Below are 23,191 nucleotides of genomic sequence, written 5' to 3'. Positions count from 1 at the left end.
CCTGCAGTTTTGTAAGGACAGCTTTCAGCGCCCACCATGGAGGCTGGAAGTTGGACTACGTGCGGACGAGGCGGTGTGTGAGAGGCTGAGGAAATGCATGCAGAATTACCTGCAGGTGAACGATACTGGAGAAGTCTCGGCAGCGGTGCTCTGGGAGGTACTGAAGGCAGTGATGAGAGGGGAGCTGATTTCAATCCGGGCGTACAGGGACAGGACAGATAGGGCAGAGACGGACCAAATTATTAAGGAAATTCTACGGACGGACAGGAGTTACGCGGAACCCCGAGGCTAGAGTTACTCAGGAAACGACAGAGGCTGCAGGCCGAATTTGGGGTGCTGACTACAGGCAAGGCTGTAGAGGAGCTTAGAAAGGTAAAAGACGCGATTTATGAGCATGGGGAGAAGGCCAGTAGAATGCTTGCGCAGCAATTGAGGAAGAGGGAAGCGGCTAGGGGAATAGGGAAGGTAGGGCAGCACGGTGGCGCAGTGGTTAGCATTGCTGCCTACGGCGCTGAGGACCCGGGTTCGAATCCCGGCCCTGGGTCACTGACCGTGTGGAGTTTGCACATTCTCCCCGTGTCTGCGTGGGTTTCACCCCCACAACCCAAAAGATGTGCAGGATAGGTAGATTGGCCACTCTAAATTGCCCCTTAATTGGAAAAAATTATTGGGTACTCAAAAATTAAAAAAAAAAAAATGATGAATCTCCAGGATAGTGTGCGCAATCCTGGAGAAGTATCTTAAAAAAAAAAAAAAAAAATAGGGAAGGTAGTCTAGTGGATGATCCAGCAGGGCTGAACAAGGTCTTTAGGGACTTTTATAGGAAGCTGTACTCTTCGGAACCACCCGGGGGACCGGGGGGAATGAGGCGATTCCTGGACGGACTGACCTTACCAAGAGTGGGGAGGGGGTTGGTGGACGGACTGGGGGCCCTGGTCAGGATCGAAGAGGTATTGGGGGGCCTGAAGGTCATGCAGGCGGGTAAAGCCCCGGGGCCAGATGGGTATCCGGTGGAGTTTTACAAAACGTTTGCCGGGATAGTGGGGCCGGTGCTGGTCAGGGTCTTTAACGAGGCAAGAGACAGAGGGAATTTACCCCCGACGATGTTGCAGGCAACCATCTTGTTCATTCTGAAACGGGATAAAGACCCGGAGGCCTGTGGGTCATACAGGCCGATCTCCTTGATCAACGTAGATGCCAAGTTACTGGCCAAGATTCTGGCGACCAGAATTGAGGACTGTGTACCGGATGTAACTGTGGAGGACCAAACCGGGTTTGTAAAGGGGAGGCAGCTGGTGGCCAACATAGGAAGGCTGCTCAACGTGATTATGATGCCCCCCAGAGAGTAGGAAGGTAGAGATAGTGGTAGCCATGGATGCTGAAAAGGCTTTTGACCAGGTCGAGTGGGATTAACTGTGGGAAGTACTAGGACGGTTCAGGTTCGGGGGGGGTTCATCGACTGGGTTAGGCTATTGTATCAGGCCCCAGAGGCGAGTGTAAGGATGAACAGGACGACATCGGACTGCACCGTGGGACAAGACAGGGCTGCCCTCTCTCCCCTCTGCTGTTTGTGCTGGCCATAGAGCCGCTGGCAATTGCACTGAGAGCTTCTAGGGGCTGGGAAGGGCTGGTGGGGGGGGGGGGGGGGGGGGGGGGGGGGGGGGGGAGGGGAGGGGGGGGGGGAGTGGAACATAGAGTCTCGTTATACGCGGATGATCTGCTGTTATATGTATCGGACCCAATGGTGGGGATGGACGGTATTATGACAACCCTGAGGGAATTCGGCCGGTTCTCCGGATACAAACTGAACATGGCTAAGAGCGAGTTGTTTGTAATTCAGGCGAGGGGGCAGTAGGCTGAAGGTGTTGCTGTTCAGGCTAGTGGGGAAGAGTTTCCGATATTTGGGGATTCAGATGGCACGGGACTGGGGCAGGTTGCATAAGCTCAACCTGTCCCAACAGGTGGAACATGTGAGGAACGAGGTCTGGAGGTGGGATGCGCTCCCACTGTCATTGGCGGGGAAGGTGCAGACTGTTAAGATAACGATTCTCCCGCGGTTCTTGTTTGTTTTTCAGTATCTCCCCACCTTTATCCCACGGTCCTTCTTTGAGAGGCTGAATAAAATTATTCTGGGATTTGTATGGGCAGGGATGTCCCCGTGGGTGAAGAGGGTGATGCTTGAAAGGAGCAGAGGAGAAAGGGGGCTGGCGTTGCCGAACTTCCGCAACTATTACTGGGCGGCCAACATAGCGATGATAAGGAAATGGATGGTGGGTGCGGGGTCGGTTTGGGAGCAGATGGAGGCTGCTTCGTGCAGGGGCACTAGCCTAGCAGCCCTGGTCACGGCGCCTCTGCCGCTTTCGCCGGCACGGTACTCCACCAGCCCGATAATGGTGGCGGCTCTTCGGATCTGGGGCCAGTGGAGGAGGCATGTAGGGGAGATAAGAGCATCGGTGTGGACCCCAAACTGTGGCAACCACCGATTTGCCCCAGGGAACATGGACGGGGTGTATCGACTGTGGAGGAGGGCGGGGATTGTGAGGGTGGGGGATCGGTTCTTGGAAGGGAGCTTTCCGAGCATGAGGGTGCTGGAGGAGAAGTTTGGGCTGGCGAGAGGGAACGACTTTAGATACTTGCAGGTGAGGGATTTTGTACGCAGACTGGTGCCGTCCTTCCCACGTCTCCCGCCGAAGGGAAGGCAGGACAGGGTAGTTTCTAGGGAGAGGTGGGCGAGGGTAGAGTTTCAGACGTCCACAAGGAACTAATGGGAGCTGAGGATATGCAGACCGAGGACCTGAAGCTTAAGTGGGAGGAGGAGCTCGGGGGGGGAGCTGGAGCCCTGAGCAGAGTAAACACGAGACGACCGCAACATGCGCCAGACTCAGCCTGATCCAGTTTAAGGTCGTGCATCCCGGCCCACATGACGGTGGCCCGGATGAGCAGATTCTTCGGGCTGGAGGACAAGTGTGCTAGATGCGCCGGAGGGCCGGCTAACCATGTACACATGTTCTGGACGTGCCCTAAGCTCAGGGGGTATTGGCAGGGATTCGCAGATGTCATGTCCCGGGTATTGAAAACTGGGGTGGTAATGAGCCCGGAGGTGGCAATCTTTGGGGTTTCGGAGGACCCAGGAGTCCAGGACGAGAGAGAGGCCGCCGTTCTGGTGTTTGCTTCCCTGGTAGCCCGGCGACGAATTAGCATGGAGGGACTCGAAGCCCCCGAGGGCTGAGGTATGGCTATCGGACATGGCGAGCTTTCTTGGCCGTGAGAAAGTCAAGTTCGCTTTGAGAGGTTCGCTACTAGGGTTCGCCCAAAGGCGGCAGCCATTTATTGACTTCTTCGCAGAGGAGTAAGCGTCAGCCCGGGGGGGGGGGGGGGGGGGGGGGGGGGGGGGGGGAGGAGAGTAGAGTAGAATAGGGGGATTTTGAGGCAGGTCTGTGTGTGAACAGAGCCGTGGTTTGCACTATGTTTAATTTGTAATTTGTGTGTTGACTTTTTTTTATATTTTTCTATATGCCTAAAATACCTCAATAAAATTGTTTGTTAAAAAAAAGGAGCAATGCAAATACAAGCTGTTATTGTTCTTAAAACAGCATTTGACGATTGGCTCTACCTCTCATTCTTCCCTCCGCACCCCATTCTTTGACTTTCTTTCACTCCCCATGGAATAGAACCGTGCTTCTCTCAGCTGGATGAGTTCAGATTGAGAATGCTGCATCTCGGCAACCACAGTCATCCAGTCATGTCCCAGGCATCAGTGACGCTCGGCAGTGGTGCATTATTGATGAGCATTCGAGTAAGTTATTTCTTCAACTCCTTTCTATGGCATAGTTCCACAAGTACCAACCAGTCTTTGATTCTTCCATCCTTTCACTGGCAGGTCTAGCAATGGGCAATCAGTTGCAAATAAATTGTGTCAGATTCCGGACAAAAGGTTATTGGACTCTGCCGTTGATGTGATCTTTGCCTTCCAAAGCTCACCGACCCCTTTTCATGTGACTGGCATTTATGGTAGGCACAAATGAGCCAGGAATGCTGTGGAAAGCACTCAGCCGCCATTTTAATCATCCACCTGCCTCATTCCCAACAAGAGAGGTAGAGTTAAAATTATGCCCATGTATTGGAAACGCAGCCTTCCCAGTCACCCTAGCTCCGCTAATTGCTGCCTTAACCAATTGAGCCATCTGGGAAGCTATGAAATAGCTTCCTCCAATTCACCATAATGATCTCCTCCTTTCTGATCAACTCCTCTGCTATTTATTACTAATGTGCACATTTGGAGAGGGATTACGGGGTCAATTTTAAGGGTTTAGGATCATATGCTGCCTTGTGCTGGCAGGATGAGTACTGGAGCTGTTCATCCACAATTTTCTTCCTTTCTCCCCTGAAGCTGGTGGCTCATGCTAGAGGAAATGTTCCCATAGGTAACAGCAGCCCTCCTTTGTCTTGCCCAAGCTATAATGGGTCACGTATGATCCAAGTACAATGAGCACCAGCGCTGTGTTCATCCACCGAGCTTATCACAGCCCAGACCAAGCCTGTTCTCACCCAATGTGCAATCATGCACACATCACACCAGTCATCAGAAAGGAAATCTCCATTTAATCCTCCCCTCCCCAGGCCAAAGGTGTCCAGTGCCCCCAAAACCGCTGTTCCGTAAGAGATCAACTAACCCAGCACCAACCTAAGACCAGCTGTTATGAGTGTCTCAGTACCATAATTACCAATGCATGTTCTCTTTATGCTATTGAGGGTGTTGCCAATCTGCTCACAGTCAGAAGTAACTCAGCACTGGACCGGCCTGCAACACAACAAGAGCTTCGTGCAATTACATAAAATGTTTTCTAAAGTTGTTGAAGGAATGAACTCTAAATCAAAAATGGGGCTAACAGTCAAGGTGATTTCCGTCAGCATGAAGAATTGTTTTCATGAGAGTCCACAGAAGGAGGGCTTTTTTCCCCACATATGGAATAATCCACTAAAAACCTCTTCAAACCAAGGTGACACTGAAAATCAAAATATCAAGAACCACTGCCTTGGAACTCACAGGATAAAGCTCATTTTAAAAATGCTTTCGAAAGATTAATGTACGACTGACAAGGGATAGCACTATATCAAGGTTGCTGCCTGCCACTAAAAGACTTTAAGTTGTTGAAGTGACTGGTGGCAGACACAGTGCACTAGGATGTGCTGTAAATTCCCTTTTGTTGCAGCCAGGTATTATAGTGGTGAGGAACAGGGAGATAAACAGGGGAGAGGGAGAATATAAAGACAATGCATTTGAAACACGTAAAAGAAAAACCAGTAACTACAGGGTTAAAAAAAAGTCTTTTAAAAAAAAAGAAAAACAGCATTGTAATTTTATTTAACTATATACTCCTTTCCAATTTGGCAGCTTCTCATTCATCAATTCTGTTAGCTGGACCAGGATGTTCCATTGTCAAGCCTTGCCTACGCAGAGAGACACAAATATCATGCACAAATGTCTTGGATTATTGAACAACATTAACAAAAAGGTTAGATTAACACATTTATTAATCTGTTCAGCTTTAACCCAAATCACCAAATGATATGGCACTCTGTCCAACTTGCATCTCTCTCGTTAGTACTGCTTTGATGTATGCGATCTGACAAGGCAGGCTGTTATGGGCCGTCTGCATCACTGTCACCATGACAACAGTGAAAGACAATCCATGATCCCAGACCTTGGTCACACGTAACAGGACAGCTTATCTGCCCAGGACCACTAGTTCTAATGGGAAAAGAGTAATTACATTCTTCCATGTCAGAACCTCCTCTCTCATATGTAGCACTTATGTTCTTGTTTAAGATTCAAGCACTAGATCTTTCTCTATAAATAATAAATAATGACACAATTACAAAATTGCATATACATGTTAATATTCAAATTTAAATGCTTCCCCACAAAACCGCAGGAATCGAGGTCTACTTGGTCCTAATTTAACCTCAATCTCAATCTATATCAATACAGAAGCAAGAATTTAATTTGAGTGAAGGTGGGGGATCCCTCAGATACTTGCAGTTAATAACAAAACAGATGAAAGCAAATGGCTGCAATGTGCTCTGATTTAGGTTTTATAATTACTACATGCACACATTAACTATCAAGAGAAAGGATATTTACTTTATAAAAAGTAAGACGACAATGATCCATCCTCACCTTCAATGCAGCAGTGGGGATTGTACTTTAGTGCAACTCATTAATTCCTTAAGGGCTAAGAGGGTGTTTCTGCAACATTTCAGAAAATGAAAGCAGGTTCGGATTTCTTCAGATTTATTAACAAAGATGCGAGAAGAAAGGATGCTGGAAAAAGGCAGCAGGTCTGGAAGCATCTATAAGGAGAGAAAGCAGAGTTAACGTTTTGAGTCCTTTGACTCTTCGTCAGAATAGGTTTTTCCAGCATCCTCTATTCTTGTTTCAGATTCCAGCATCCTCAATATTTGGCTTATTTTAACGAAGGTGCATCTGGTATGTTGTGCTTTGTTTGTTTCACCGGACAGAATATACTGCAGGAGACAATGCAATGGGTCCAGATCGACAGAAAGGAGGTTTTCCAAAGGTCTGTTTGCAAAGGCATTGAATGGCCCAGCATAGAGCCATGCAGAGGGGGGGGGGGGGGGGGAGGTACCAATCTTGACCCAGGAATTGTGTCAGATTAGCTGATCGCAGCAGGGATAACAGCAGCATTATAAATGGTCTCAGAAGTCCAAGGAGGAAAGCGGGTGGGAAAACTGGTGCTTGGGATTGCTTTGCAGTGGCTGCTGGAAAGTGCATGCATGCAATCATTGTGTGAGACAGAGCTGGCCCTCCACAGTTGAACTGCCTGCTGATATTTGTTGGCAAGGTTCGTACTTAAGTGATGGCCAATTTGGCATGGTGTATGTATACGCAAGCACCCTTTGGCTCTTAAGAAGAGGAAGACAGAACTTAGAGAGGACCAAAAAGCAACATTGTCCAGTAGCATGGCCCCCCAGCAATTCAACATAGAGTCCTGCCATACAGACGTGATGATATCCATTCATAATCGTTTCTCACTTGCCCCCCTTACTGGAATTCTGTTATGAATGGAAGGAAGGAGGTTGAGGCAAAGGAACAATCAGCAAGTTGACACTAGTATTCTCAGGCAAGGGTAGTTAACACATTATCCACCACTTCTCTAGATGCACTTAATTATTAACAAATAAGAAGTAAGGACGGATTATTAATATGGCACATTATCCTGCCTCCAAATGCTTCATCCGTATGTAATCTATTAAAATTCAAACATCTGTCCCCGTGTCTGCGAGTGTTTCACCCCATAACTCAAAGATGTGCAGGTTAGGTGGATTGGCCACACTAAATTGCCCCTTAATTGGAAAAAACTAATTGGGTACTCAAAATTTTTTTAAATGTTCAAACATCTGAACATATAGGTCCAGTCAACTCTTTCCACTAAGGGGTTCCTAGATCCTTCCCTAAAGGATGTTAGTGAACCAGGCAACAATCTGGTAATTTTACATTCACCGAAACTGAGAGTAGATTTTTATTCCATATTTATTTAATTAACTGAATTTGAATTCCCCAGCTTCCATGGTGTAATCTTCACTTGTACCTCTGGATTAATAACATAGGCACTCTGCTACCATATGCCTAATATGGTACCTTACGTGTTATCATCAAGGTAAGAGGCTTTATCAAATGCTTTTTGAAATTCCTGGCAAAACAAATCCACTGCAATTCCTTTATCTATTTGCCCTGTTATTTCTTCAAATAATTCTGTATGGTTGATCAAGCATCTTAGAAAGCAAATCCATGTTTGGCTCACGTTTTGCCAATTGCTTTATAATTTCATCACATTATAGGACTCTAGGGGATAGTAATTGGACTTTCTTACACCCATTTAAGGGGTGAGAAATGGGTGAAAATAGGGCCAATTTTGTTTGTCATTGTCCTGTGCGTAAAGGACGTCTCAAAGACATAACTTGCTATTTAGTTAGATTATTTTTCACGTGTCCTTGGCAGCCACATCAAGCAGTTCTTGTGGCAATTTGCCATTCTCCTCCAAACTGCAAATTTCAATATTGTTCTCTCAATTCCAATATTCTGATTAGACATCCCTGTATAATAGAGAGGTTCCTTTAAGAAGCAAATACTTGGGCAGCACGGTGGTCTAGTGGTTAGCACAGCTGCCCCACGGCGATGAGGTCCCAGGTTCGATCCCGGCTCTGGGTCACTGTCCGTGTGGAGTTTGCACATTCTCCCCGTGTCTGCGTGGGTTTCGCCCCCACGGTAGCATGGTGGTTAGCATAAATGCTTCACAGCTCCAGGGTCCCAGGTTCGATTCCCGGCTGGGTCACTGTCTGTGCGGAGTCTGCACGTCCTCCCCGTGTGTGCGTGGGTTTCCTCCGGGTGCTCCGGTTTCCTCCCACAGTCCAAAGATGTGCGGGTTAGGTGGATTGGCCATGCTAAATTGCCCGTAGTGTCCTAAAAAGTAAGGTTAAGGGGTGGGGGGTTGTTGGGTTACGGGTATAGGATGGATACGTGGGTTTGAGTAGGGTGATCATGGCTCGGCACAACATCGAGGGCCGAAGGGCCTGTTCTGTGCTGTACTGTTCTATGTTCTATGTCCCAAAAATGTGCAGAGTAGGTGGATTGGCAACACTAAATTGCCCCCTTAATTGGAAAAAAATAATTGGATAATCTAAATTTTAAAAAAAAGAAGCAAATACTTCATAATATTGTCACACACCCTGCAAAATGTATTCAAGTAGGTTCAATCCAATCTGCTTTCACATTTAAACCAGCCCCACAATGTTGTTTTACATTTGGTCCTTTAAGAAGTGCACCACTAACTCTTGACATAGGCACACAATCAAAGGGAAGCTTGGATCCAACTGCAGCAAAACAACTATTCATGTCTCACAAATGTTACTATTGTGCTGTGGATGTGGCACTCTAAGGCCTCAATAAAATGAGCTGGGGATATATAGTGCTACTGAAAAGCTGCATTCATATAAATGCTGCAAATATATGTTTTTACCTTGCTGGCAATTTTTCCCCATTCATCTCCTAAACGTAGCGATGGTGTCATGGATACCTCACTCAACTGGGTGTGAGCCTAGCAGTGAGTGTTGCTGCCTTTCAGATGGGATGTTAAACCGAGGCTCCCTCTGTCTTCTCGCATAGGGGCTGGTTTAGCTCACTCAGCTAAATCGCTGGCTTTTAAAGCAGACCAAGCAGGCCAGCAGCACGGTTCGATTCCCGTACCAGCCTCCCCGGACAGGCGCCGGAATGTGGTGACTAGGGGCTTTTCACAGTAACTTCATTGAAGGCTACTCGTGACAATAAGCGATTTTCATTTCATTTCATTTCATTTCACGATAGATGCAAACGATTCCAGGGCACTATTTTAAAAAATAGCAAATGCCTTTTCTCTGGTGTCCTGCCCAATGTTTATCTGACGAGCAGCATCACAAAAACAGATTATTAAGACATTACCTCATTGCTGTCTCTGGGATCTTGGTGTGCTAACATTGGCTGCAGCAGTTCCTATGTTACAACAGTGGTAACAGTTTTAAAAAAAAACTTCCTTAGCTATAATGTGCTTTGGGAAGCTCTGAGGTGATAAAAGGCGCTGTATAAATGCAAGCTCTTTTTATTCCTCTTCCTGCAAGATTGGATGCCAATTGGCTGTGCTGCCTTCCCTCAACTATCCAAGTGTTCCAGCTCCACCAAACAGTGACAAACAGTGAGAAATATAACTTTCTCACGTTATCAAAACTTCTCTCTGATATATATATACATATATGAGTTGTTTTTACAGTCAGTGGCCTGGTACCCAGCACCAGGGAATTATTCCATGGATTTACATGAACCCCCAGTGATGTAGCAGGTTTATATTGGAACATACTAGCCTGTAGAATGACAGGCACCCAGAAACTCTGCATGATCTTTAAACATTCATTCATGGGACATGGGTATCGCTGACTGGGCCAGCATTTATTGCAGTTCCCTAATTGCTTGAGAAGGTTGTGGTGAGCTGCCTTCTTGATTCGCTGTAGTCCCTGTGGTGTAGGTACATCAACAGTGTTGTTAGGGAGGGAGTTCCAGGAATTAGACCCAGCAACAGTAAAGGAACAACGATATATTTCCAAGTCAAATTGGTGAGTGGCTTGGAGGGGGACTTCCAGGTTGTGGTGTTCCCCTGTGCCTGCTGCTTTTATTGTCCTTCTAGATGGTAGCAGTCGTCGGTTTGGAAGGTGCTGCCTAAGGAAGCTTGGTGAGTTCCTGCAGGGCATCTTGTAGATGGTACACACGGCTGCCACTCTGCATCGGTGGTGAAGGGAGTGAATGTTTGTGGAAGGGGTAGCAATCAAGCGGGCTACTTTGTTCTAGAAAGTGTCGAGCTTCTTCTGTGTTGTTGGAGCTGCACTCATCCAGGAAAGTGCTAATTATTCCGTCACATTCCTGACTTGTGCCTTGTAGATAGTGAACAGGCTTTGGGGAGGCAGGAGGTGAGTTACTCGCCACAGGATTCCTAGCCCTTGACCTGCTCTTGTAGCCACAATACCTATATAGCTGGTCCAGTTCAGTTTCTGGTCAATGGTAACCCCCAGGATGTTTATAGCACTGGATTCAGTGATAGTAATACCATTGAAGGTCAAGGGGCGATGGTTCGATTCTCTCTTGTTGGGGATGGTCATTGCCTGGCACTTGTGTGGTGTGAATATTATTTGCCACTTGTCAATCCAAGCCTGGTATTGCCCAGGTCTCGTTGCATTTGGACTTGGCATTTGGACTTGGGACTACTTCAGTGCCTGAGGAGTCATGAATGATGCTGAACATTGTGCAGTGATGAGCAATCATCCCTGCTTCTGACGTTATGATGGGAGGAAGACCATTGAAGAAGCCGCTGAAGATGGTCAGGTCTAGGACTTTAACTTGAGGGGCTCCTGCAGTGATATCCTGGAACTGAAACGATTGACCTCCTGCAATCACAACCATTTTCCTTTGTGTCAGGTATGCGAACAACCAGCGGAGAGTTTTCCCGTCCAATTCCCATTGACTCCACTTTTGCGAGGTTCCTCAATGTCATACTCAAAATCAAATGTCAAGGGCAGTCACTCTCACTTCAACTCTGGAGTTCTGCTCTTTTATCTGTGTTTGAACCAAGGCTTTAATGAAATCAGGAGCCGAATGACCTTGGCAAAACCCAGAGTGTCAGTGAGCAGATTATTGCTAAGCAAGTGCTGCTCGATGGCATTGCTGATGACTCCTTCCATCATTTTACTGGTGATAAGAGAGTAGACTGATGGGATGGTAACTGGCTGGGTTGATCTGTCCTGCTTTTTGAGTACAGGATATACCTAGGCAATTTTACACATTACCGGGTGGACACCAGTGTTGTAGCTGTATTCGCACAGTTTAGCTAGGTGCGCGGCAAGTTCTAGGCACATGTCTTCAGTACTATTGCCGGAATATTGTGAGGGCTCATCAGCTTTGCAATATCCAGTGCCTCCAGACATTTCTTGATACCATGTGGAGCGAATAAAATTGGCTGAAGACTGGCATCTGTGATGCTTGGGACCTCCAGAGGAGACCAAGATGGATCACCCACTCAGCACTTCTGGCTGAAGATTGTTGCAAATGCTTCAGCTTTATCTTTTGCACTGATAAGCTGGGCTTCCAGATCATTGAGGTTAAGGATATTTGTGGAGCCTCTTCCGCCAGTGAGTTGTTTAATGGTCCAGCACTGTTCATGACTGGATGTGGAAGGACTGCAGAGCTTCGGTCCTATCTGTTGGTTGTGGAATTGCTTAGCTCTATCTATTGCATGCTGTTTGGCACGCAAATAGTCACCTGTGTTGTAACTTCACCAGCATGACACTTCATTTTTGGGTTTGCCTGGTGCCGCTCCGAGCATCCCCTTCTGCAGTCTTAATTAAGCCTGGGTTCACCCCCTGGTTTGGTGGTAAAGATAGAGTGGGGAATATGCTGAGCCATGAAGTTACAGTTTGGAGTTGAATATAATTCTGCTTTTGCTGATGGCCCACAGCATCCTGTGGTTGCCCAGTCTTGAGTTGCTGGATCTATTCAAGATCTATCCCATTTAGCATGGTGGTAGTGCCACACAACATGGTGCAAGGTATCCTCAATGTGAGGACAAGACTCCATTTCCACAAGATAGAAGATGGTCATTCATACCAATACTGTCATGGACAGATGCATATGCGGCAGGCACACTGGTGAGGAGAAAGTAAAGTATGTTTTGCCCTCATCAGATGCCACAGATCCAGTCCAGCAGCTATGTCCTTGAGGACTTGGCCAGCTCAGCCATAGTGGTGTTACAAAGCCACTCTAGGTGATGGGCATTGAAGTCTCCCTTTTAAAGTACACTCTGCACCCTTGCACCCTCAGTGCTTCCTCCAAGTGGTGTTCAACATGGAGCAATACTGATTCATCAGTTGGCGAGAGGCATTATATGGTAATTAGCAGGAAGTTTCCTTACCCATGTTTGACTTGGTGTCATGAGACTTCATGGGGCCTGGAGACAATGTTGAGGCCTCTCAGGGAAACTTTACCATTGTGCCACCGCCGGAACCTCTGCTGGGTCTGTCTCGCCGTTGGGACATGACCTACCCAGGGATGATGATGTTGGTGTCTGGGGCATTATCTATAAAGAATGATTCTATGGGTTTGACTACGTCAGGCTGTTGCTTGACTTTACTGTCCCCAAATGTTAGTGAGGAGGACTTTGCAGAGTTGACAGGGCTGGGTTTGTCTCGGTCGATGCCAGGTGATCCATCTGGTTTCATTCCTTATTGAATTTTCAGTTGTGTTTCGATACAACTGCATCAGTCAACTGCATTGCTGTTGGTCTCCTATGTAGGCCAGACCAGGTAAAGATTTCCTTCCCTAATGGATAATAGTAGACCAGATGGGTTTTTACGACAATTGACCATCATCGTTAGAGTAGACGTAAATTCTTGTGAAGGATGCATAAAGTCTGTAGACTTGTCAAGATGCCAAATTATTTAAACAGCCTGCCCTTTACAAACTGAACCAGCTATGCGTCTTGTATCTGAGCTGAAAGGATCTGTGCTACAGTTTCAAAAGCTGTTTGTAGACATAACCCCAAGTGCTATTACTACTTGACTACTTTCTACTTCGCATTGTTATCACAGTGGGGGTTGTTATTTCACAGTTTGATTGATGGCTCAAAGAGGTTACTGAAGGATTAGCTTGCTTTGATGTGGCGCTATGAAAACAAATGTTTGTTTTTATAAGAGATTAAGTACTTGAGGGGATTTGAATGTATTGAATGGGCTTTCATAAATGGGTTTTTAAATACAGTGAAGCCTGTAATAGATACTTAGAACTTTATTTTACTTCATCTCAGCATGGCCCCTGAGGTCTGTCCATGATGGATACTGGGAGAGTTGGCAAGGAAAGTGTTAGTTAGGGAAAATGGTGATGGGTGGGGGAATGTGTTGGCTGTAAGAGGTCATGGTGTGGGTGGGGTGATGGGTTGGCAAGTATGGACACCAGGGGTGTGAGGGGCGAAGCCTAGAGTGCCTATTGTTTAACCAATTAACTGGGACAAAATCCGAGATAACTGAGGCAAGCCTTTTAAACAGCTCGCCTTGGCACTTGACCATCTGTGTCCACCTCCAATAAGTGCCTCACTCCATCCTACCCCCGCTGATAAAGGACCCGCCTTTCAGGGAACTTTTTTCCCCCGAGATGGGCTATTTTTCCGAGATGGGTTATTTCCCGACTCTGTGTCCCTGCCTCTGGAGCGAATATCCAGGCCTGGATGGCAGGCGCCTTACAAATGTGAGGGAGGCAAAATCAGGGGCCAGCTCAATGTGGGCTACCACAATGGACTCCTTAGTGGCTGGCAATATAGAACGGCAGCTGCAGAGGCCTATGAGTAGCTCAACCGCTAGAGTGGCTAATTTACCCAACCTACCATCAACCAGGGAACAACACAAACAGGTGGTGAGGCCCTTGCATAGAAAGGAGGAAAATAAGTTTGAAAAATAGAGAAGTACGTGAAATAAATAATTAAAAAGTGAGTAGAAATGCTAAGCAACTTCCTCCTTCTGTTTTCACTTTTGCAAAACTGTCTAGGCTGAAATTTAACCTCGGACCATTAGTCCTGAAAGTTAGTTGAGCTTCACTGAATAAAACCATCTGTCATGTCTCGTTTTAATCACATACAGTTTGCAGATGAGCTTAATTGGGATCTAGGTGCCCATATCCTGTGGTATGCTTCTGTAGTCCAATTTCACCTACAGGAAGTAGACAGGTCGTGGAAATGATATCACAGCTGTGTGTCACAAACCTCAGTGAATTAGTAACAGTGTGCCCCTTCTCAGCTTGCACGACAGAATCAACAGTACTGCCTGTCTCTAGCCTGTGAGGCAGAGCTAAGTCTACACCCTGCTCAGGGCACAGCAATTTCTAAGAAATCTTTCAGCTCAATTCCTAAACAGGCCTCCCTTTGTATACATGATCAGGCCTCAAAATGGCGATTTGAGGGTAGGTTTTGGCTTCGAGCAAGAGTGTGAAATGGGTAATGGTGAGTCAGCAGGTTGTTTTACGTCTCTCCTGATTTTTAAGAAAAAATTCTGTTTAAGTCAATGGGAATAAAAAATGGGAGAGAAGTTAAATGCGCTATTGATTAACTATCACCCATTTCACACTCACGCCAAAGTCTAAATCTACCTCACTGAGCTAAGTTTTATTTTCTGGCATGAGATTATCAAAATAGTTGAAGTTTGCACCAAACTGAGTTGAGAGTCGCGCTATGTGAGTGGAACTTGGTGCATCTGTACTTGAAGATCAAGAGAAGCTGCCAAAATGAGAGAAGTGAAGACACATCACAGCAGTCCTGGCTGACAAGTGAGGATGCAGCACACATGACTTGCCCGAGGAGTGAAGACAGCATAGTAGATAGTAATGAGTGATGATACAGCACAACAGATCTAGCTGGGGAGTGAAGACAGAATAATAGACCAGGCTGAGGAATGAAGACACAGTACAATAGAGCTGGCTGATGCTTGAAAACACACCACAACAGGCCAGGCTGGGGACTGAAGACCGTACAGCAGACCTTAGCTGTAGAGTGAAGTTCCTGCCTGGGAATGTGACCAAGGGACCGACAAAAAGCAAATATCATTCACCGGCACAATGATGGACTTAATGATATTATGGTACTTGGCAATGACCTACTGCAACTGTAATCCATAGAATCCCTACAGTGCAGAAAGATACCAGTCAGCCCATCGAGTCTGCACCGAGCCTCTGAAACAACATCCTATCTAGGCCCACTCCCTCGCCCTATCCCCATAACCCCACCTAACCTACACATCTTGAAACACTAAGGGGCAATTTAGCATGGCCATTCCACATAAAAAAACAGTGAAGTCACCATAGTCCCAGATGACCAAAGGCTGCTTTTCCCTTTGAGGGGCAGAGCTGAGGATTTTAAACTGAGGATCACCACACATCAGGCAAGGAGCAAGGTTGAGAAGGTGGGACCTTCATGAATAACCTCAGCTGGTACAGGAATTGAATCCACGTTATTGGCCTTGTTTTGCATTACGAATCGGGCGTCTAGCCAACTGAGCTAAACTGGCCAATCCGCCTAACTTGCGCACATTTGGACTGTGGGAGGAAACCGGTGCACCCGGAGGAAACACATGCAGACACAGGGAGAAAGTACAAACTCCACACAGACAGTCCCTCAAGGCCGGAATTGAACCAGGGCCATTGGCATTGTGAGACAGCAGTGCTAACCACCGTGTCACCTGGTGAACTTGACACAACGGTTGAAGTGCTAGCACAGAATTTTCTTCAGTGAAACAGCCGACTGAATTTTTCACCTCGCTGTTGTTGAATATAATTTAAATGCAGGTCATCACAATTCCAACTTTTCCTGGTCTGGGTTAGATGCTTGTTTGTACCTCTAAACTATCATTCCAAAACCACAGCTGAATTATCAAGGGGTGAATCACCCTGTTCAACCACAGGTTAGCCAGTCGCAATGCTGTGTATGCAATCTCCAAAAGAACAACTTTCCAAATTCAACCAGGTCACAGAAGGAGGCAGGTTTGGAAGGGCATTCAACTCCTTCGACCGTTCTTGTGGAACCTCTGGCTGCCAGAGATCTGGAGCATAAGGATCCCTAACATGGAAGCTGGTGTAAGAAGTGAGGAAGATTTCTAAAAAAGGGATGGAGTCCAATTTTTAAAGGATGGAGGGGTGGTGAAAAGCGAGCCAAATAAATATTGGCTGACGTTAAAGGCATGCACGGACTCCAAACTGGAAGTGCGGGGGCCCGTATCCACAGCTAAAGCTGCGAGAATCACTCCGGGTCCCTGCTAGTACCCTGCAGGGCATTGAATTAGTCCAACTTTTTTTACAGGAATCTCTGGAGTAAAACTCCAACGTTTTTACGCCGGTGTAGGGAAATAGTCCCATTTTGGGAGAATCCAGCCCATGGTGCACAAAGTATGCCAGATGCTAAAGTAATCTAGCAGGGGGCCTACAGTACACTCAGATGCATAAATCCTATTCACCACCCTGACTGATCAGTGGCTCCAAAATTTTAAAAAGGACAATACACAATGTGCTTCCATTCACTTTGATGAGGCTATTCAGCCCCTCTATCATTCAATTAGAATGTAGCTAAAAGATCCCATGGCACTATTGCAAAGAATAGGGAAGATACTCCTAGTCTTCTGGTCAGTATTTATCCCTCAATCAGCATCACAAAAATAGTTAATTGGGCCATCATCATATTTCTGTTTATGGGAAGTTACTGTGTACAAGTTGGCTGCAACAGTGACTATATTTTAAAAGTACTTCATTGGCTGTAAAAACACTTTGAGGTATATGGTGGTCATGAAAGGTGGTATATTATTTTCAATCTTGCCTTCATGATAGGGATGCATCTGTTTTGTTGATTGAAGAAGCAAATATTTATTTTCAAAAGCTAATAAGGAATCTTTACTCCTCCACAAGATAAATTAGAAATGTTCTTTTCGATCAACAATGTGTATTCATACAGAAGTTTTAACCTAACAAAGCATCCCAGGTTGCTTCATGAAAACATTATAAAACCAGCTTCACACCAATCCATAGATGACACTGGAATATATATCCAAAGGTTTGGTCAAAGAGGTAGGTTTTAAGTGCATCTTAAAGGAGAGCGAGAGATAGACCGGAGGAGAGGTTTAAGGAGGAAATGCCAGAGCTTGGGGGTCTGCACTACTAAAGGCACGGCTGCTAATGGTGCAGCAATTAAAATCCGAGTCGTGCCAAGAGAGCAGAGGCAGAGTAGCTCAGAGGATTGTAGGACTGGAGGCGCTGGTTGAGACACGTAGGGCAAGGTCACACAAGTGACCCGAATACAAGGATGAGAATTTTAAAATCAGAATTGCCAGAGCCCATGTAGGTATGTGAGCAGAGGAATGATGGGTGAACGGGATTTGAAGCAAGTCAATAAATGGACAGCGGAGTTTTGAAGCTGAAGATTACGGGGAGCTGTAAGGTGGGAAATCTGTCCAACCTAGAAATAGCAACGGCATGGATGAGGGTTTCAGCAAACAATGAGCTGAAGCAAGGGCAGAGATGCTACAGATATGGAAGGAAGGAAGTGGTCTTGAGAGAGCATGCATTCAGATGCTCAGCTCAGAATTAAATTGAATGCAGAGGTTGGCAACAGTCTGGTTCAGCTTCAGACAGTGCCCACAGATGGGATGAAGCTAGTGGCTAGAGAATAGAGTTTCAAGCAGGAACCAAAAGCAAAGGCTTTGTTCTTCCCAATGTTTAGCTGGAGGAAATTTCTGCTCATTACTGGATGCTGGAAAAGCCATGTAAGAAATCAGAGGTAGTGGCGGGTTTGGGAACAGTGATTTTGAAGTAGAATTGGTTGCAGTCATCATGTATGTGGAACTCAGCATTGTGATAATGTCACCGATGGGCAGCATGTAGATGAGAAAGGGGAGAGGGCCAAAGACAGATCCCTGTGGACGACTCCAGATGTAAGGGTGTGGGAGCGGGAAGAGAAGGCATTGCAGGTGAACCTCTGACTTATGACTGAATAGATAAAAATGGAACCAGGCGAGGGAAGCCCTAACCAACTGGATGGTGGTGTGGGAGGAGGATAATGTGGTCAACTGTGTGAGAGGCTGAAAATAAATCAGGAAGAGTAAGAAGAGATGGTTTATGATAGTCCGTCGCATAGGGTGTCATGTGTGACTTTGATAAGGGCCATTTCACTACTGTGGCAGGGGTGGAAACCCAACCGGAAGAATTCCGGTACTGAGTCCCAGGAAAGACAGAATTTGATTTGGAAAGTGTATTTCAAGAACTTTGAGAGGAAGGGAGGAGGGGTTGGATTTGGGCTGATAGCTTTCAAGGAGAGAGAGATCAAGTATGTTTTTTTGAGGACCTTATTGATTACAGCACATTAGAAAGGAAGTTGTAAGTACCCGAGGAGATGGAATCGGTAATAACGTCAGCTAACATGGACGTCAGCAAGGGAAGTTGGGTGGTGTGGTCAGCCATTCAGTGGGAATAGGATTGAGGGACAAGGAGATGGATTTCATGAATAAGTTAAGAGAGAACATCAAGGCAGTTACTAGGGAACTGACTGGCAGAAGGCAGAGAGAGGGGACAACGGGGTCTTTTTCAGGATGGCAGCCGTTGATTAGTGATGTGCCTCACGGGTCTGCAGGAATCTCTGGAGTAAAACTCCAACGATCACAACTTTTCACAATATACATTAATGATCTGGAAGAAGGAACTGAAGGCACTGTTGCTAAGTTTGCAGATGATACAAAGATCTGTAGAGGGACAGGTAGGATTGAGGAAGCAAGGGGGCTGCAGAAGGATTTGGACAGGCTAGCAGAGTGGGCAATGAAGTGGCAGATGAAATACAATGTGGAAAAGTGTGACGTTCTGCACTTTGGAAGGAGGAATTTAGGCATAGACTATTTTCTAAATGGGGAAATGCTTAGGAAATCAGAAGCACAAAGGGACTTGGGAGTCCTTGTTCACGATTCTCTTAAGGTTAACTTGCAGGTTCAGTCGGCAGTTAGGAGGCAAATGCAATGTCAGCATTCATGTCAAGAGGTCTAGAGTACAAGACCAGGGATGTACTTCGGAGGCTGGATAAGACTCTGGTCAGACCCCATTTGGAATATTGTGAGCAGTTTTGGGCCGCTTATCTAAGGAAAGATGTGCTGGTCTTGGAAAGGATCCAGAGGAGGTTCGCAAGAATGATCCCTGGAATGAACAGCTTGTCGTATGAAGAACGGTGAGTCTGTACCCATTGGGAGTTTAGAAGGATGAGGGGGGATCTCATTGAAACTTACAGGATACTGCGAGGTCTGGATAGAGTGGACGTGGAGAGGATGTTTCCACTTGTAGGAAAAACTAGAACCAGAGATACAATCTCAGACTAAAGGGACGATCCACTAAAACAGAGATGAGGAGGAATTTCTTCAGCCAGAGAGTGATGAATCTGTGGAACTCTTTGCCGCAGAAGGCTGTGGAGGCCAAATCACTGAGTGTCTTTCAGACAGAGATAGATAGGTTCTTGATTAATAAGGCGATCAGGGGCTATAGGGAGAAGGCAGGAGAATGGGGATGAGAAAAATATCAGCCATGATTGAATGGCGGAGCAGACTCGATGGGCATAGTCGCCTAATTCTGCTCCTATGTCTTATGTTTGTATGGTCTTATGGGAAAGATGTGAGTTCACGGCAAGGTGGGGGCAAGATATGGAGTGGGAAGGGGGTGAGAAAATCCGTAGGGGAAGTTTAATTTGGTGAATTAGGGGAGGGGATTGAACCGGCTGATGAAGTTGAATATATGAACTCAATCTGTGAAGCAAAGTCATCCATAAGCCCTCGTTTATTTTACCTATATTGCACCCTGGCCATGGAACATCCGAAGTAAATGTAAATGTTGCCACAGTCCCAGAGAATCATAGGTTGCTCTCCCGTTTGAGAGAACTGAGGAGCAAGGTTGAGAAGGTGGAGCCTTTATGAATAATCTCAGCTGGTACGGGAATTGAACCCGCGCTGTTGAGGTCGCTCTGCATCACAAACCAACCATCCAACCAACTGAGTATCGGAGATACTGGGCACAGGTTCTTACATTACAGCACCATGTACTATATAGGACTGTACTAAATACTATTGTTGAGATATAGGTCATTACTGCAGTGTATTACTGCATTAAACAGTAACATCTGCCACAGGTCTTAGAATCATAGAAATTGTAGGTGGCCATTCAGCCCAGTAGGTTTGTGCTAGCTCTTTAATTGGTGCTTCCTACTTTAATTCTTCAGTCTTTTCCCCATATTCTTTTATATTCTTTTGTCCAATCCATCTGTTTTAATCTGAAAAAATATTAATTTACCTTTACCGCCACCTAGCCATCACCTTGTCTATAACAGTGGTGGGCAGCCAGGAGCCACATGTGGTCCATCTGGGTACTGAGTACAGCCCAAGAGATATATTTTCGACCGTTGCTCACGCGCAGGGTTGACACATTCTGCTGATATCTGTCTGCGTATTTCTTTCCTACCGGTATGACTGAAGTGAAACGCATGTAAAGCAAAGGCAAGTGATGTGAAGTATGTGCTGATTGCTCACATTTTTTTTAATAAATGTTTTTTATTTGGTTTTTGAACAAGGTACATTTACCGTTATGTATATATAGAGAGAGAGAGAAAGAGAAGAGAAGGGCACACACAAACATACCACCAAAAAAAAAGTAAATAAAAAATAAAATAAAGTAACTGGTAAGGTATTATGCTCCAGCTCAACAGCAGCAACTCTGTACAATCGGCAATATCATTTACTACACATAAGTTTGGGGGGGGGGTGGAGACTGGGGAGGTAAATATACATTTGGGTGCCGGAGAAACAATTGCAGAGGGCAATACTCGAATGGATCTGGTGCTGGTGGTGTCACTTGCTTCTCCCGGACTGATTTCACTGCCGTTGTCGTCTCGCGCTCACCTCCGCTTCAGCCGTTCGTCCCGTCTTTCGCCTGTATTCTCCTTGCTCTCTGTTCCTGTAGGTGCCAAGTCTGTTATCGTTTCCCATGCCCTCCTTCCGGCTATCATTTCCCTCCCACCCCCCCACCTCGCTGGTTCTCCTCTATTGTTCCCCGACTCTTCCCTCTTCCCCCCCCCCCTCACCCCCCGCTTCTGCCCCCTCTCCCCCCCCCCCCCCCCCCCCCCCCCCCGCCTCTTGTGGTTGGCCTTTTTTTCCTCTTAGGTTTGGCTTCCCCCCCCCCCAACCCCGGTCTATCTCTCCCTCTCATGCCTTGGCTACTTTCCCCTGATTCTTGGCTACCTGGCTATTCTTCTGCTTGTTCGTTGGCCACGAACAGGTCCCAGAACAATTGGGTGAATGGCTCCCACGTTCTGTGAAAGCCGTCGTCTGACCTTCGGATGGCGAATTTGATTTTCTCCATTTGGAGAGAATCCGAGAGGTCGGACAGCCAGTCTGCAGCTTTGGGTGGTGCTGCTGACCGCCAGCCAAACAGGATTCTACAGCGGGCAATCAGGGAGGCAAAGGCAAGGGCGTCCGCCCTCCTCCCCAGGAATAGATCTGGCTGGTCTGAAACCTCGAAGACCACCACTTTCAGGCGTGGCTCCACCCTCATCCCCAACACTTTGGACATAGCCTCGAAGAAGGCTGTCCAGTACCCCACAAGTCTGGGGCAAGACCAGAACATGGGGCCGTGGTTGGCCGCGCCTCCTTGGCACCGTTCACATCTATCTTCCACCTCCGGGAATTATAGAATTATAGAATTTACAGTGCAGAAGGAGGCCATTTGGCCCATCAAGTCTGCACCGGCTCTTGGAAAGAGCACCCTACCCAAGGTCAACACCTCCACCCTATCCCCATAACCCAGTAACCCCACCCAACACTAAGGGCAATTTTGGACACTAAGGGCAATTTATCATGGCCAATCTACCTAACCTGCACATCTTTGGACTGTGGGAGGAAACCGGAGCACCTGGAGGAAACCCACGCACACACGGGCGAGGATGTGCAGACTCCGCACAGACAGTGACCCAAGCCAGAATCGAACCTGGGACCCTGGAGCTGTGAAGCGATTGTGCTATCCACAATGCTACCGTGCTGCTAAGAACCTGCTCATACGGGTTCTTGTTAAGTGGGCTCCATGTACCACTTTTAGTTGTGTCAGGCTGAGCCTTGCGCACGTGGATGTGGAGTTGACCCTATGCAGTGCTTCGCTCCAGAGTCCCCACCCTATTTCAATCCCCAGGTCTTCCTCCCATTTCTTTCTTGTTGCGTCCAGTACGGTGTTGGCCCTTTCTACCAGTTGGTCATACATGTCGCTACAGTTTCTTTTATCTAGTATGCTTGCATCCAGTAACTCTTCCAGTAATGTCTGTCATGGCGGTTGTGGATACGTCCTTGTCTTCTTTTGTAGGATGTTTTTGAGTTGCAGGTACCTTAGCTCGTTCCCCCTGGCTAGCTGGAATTTCTCTGTCAGTTCGTCCAGTGTTGCGATCCTGCCATCCGTGTAGAGGTCCCTGACTGTCAGTGTCCCTCCGTCCTGTCCCCACTTTTTAAAGGTTGCGTCAGTTAGCGCTGGTGTGAACCTATGGTTGTTGCAGATGGGGAGCTTTGTCGACATTTTGGTTCAGGCCAAATTGCTGCTGTAGTTGGGTTCCAGGACTGGAGGGGTGGCTATCACCACCGGGTTGCTGGAGTATTTTTTGGGTGGGGTTGGGAGTGCTGCCGTGGCCAGGGGCCCGGAGGTAGGTCCCCATGCAGGAGGCCTCTCCGCGCGCACCCACTCGGCTTCTGGCTCCTTGATCCATCCCCTTATTCGCTCGGCCGTCGCCACCCAGTGGTAGAATTGTAGGACCTGGATTTTTTTTTTTGTAGGACCTTCTTTGGGATCCTAGCAGTCTTCCAAACCCCCCCCCCCCCCCCCCAATACGAACACCATGATTCGTTTGTCTAATGCTTTGAATAAGGCCTTGGGGATGTAGATCAGAATGGATCTAAGTAGGAAGCGGTACCTGGGCAGTACATTCATTGTGATCGTCTGGACTCTCCCCGCGAGGGAGAGTGGAGTGTGTTCTATCTTTGCAGGTCCTTTTTTAAATAATAAGTTTAG

General features: G+C 46.9%; 1 protein-coding gene and 1 long non-coding RNA gene across 3 annotated transcripts in view; both read right to left on the bottom strand.

The window, feature by feature from the left end:
* The window catches only part of LOC119963403, a 104,881-nt gene extending 98,531 nt beyond the window's left edge, over positions 1-6,350 (bottom strand). Inside the window, exon 1 of the long non-coding RNA XR_005460092.1 lies at positions 6,182-6,350. This is a non-coding gene — a long non-coding RNA (uncharacterized LOC119963403). The remainder of the gene's footprint in view (positions 1-6,181) is intronic.
* maml3 (mastermind-like transcriptional coactivator 3) overlaps positions 1-23,191 on the bottom strand; it is a 631,458-nt gene that overhangs the window by 512,810 nt on the left and 95,457 nt on the right. The gene's annotated exons all lie outside the window — the stretch shown is intronic.

The sequence above is a fragment of the Scyliorhinus canicula genome, chromosome 3 (assembly GCF_902713615.1).
Source record: "Scyliorhinus canicula chromosome 3, sScyCan1.1, whole genome shotgun sequence".
Taxonomy (NCBI): domain Eukaryota; kingdom Metazoa; phylum Chordata; class Chondrichthyes; order Carcharhiniformes; family Scyliorhinidae; genus Scyliorhinus; species Scyliorhinus canicula.
Note: the sequence above shows the minus strand (reverse complement) of the source record. Positions and strands in the feature narration are given on the sequence as shown.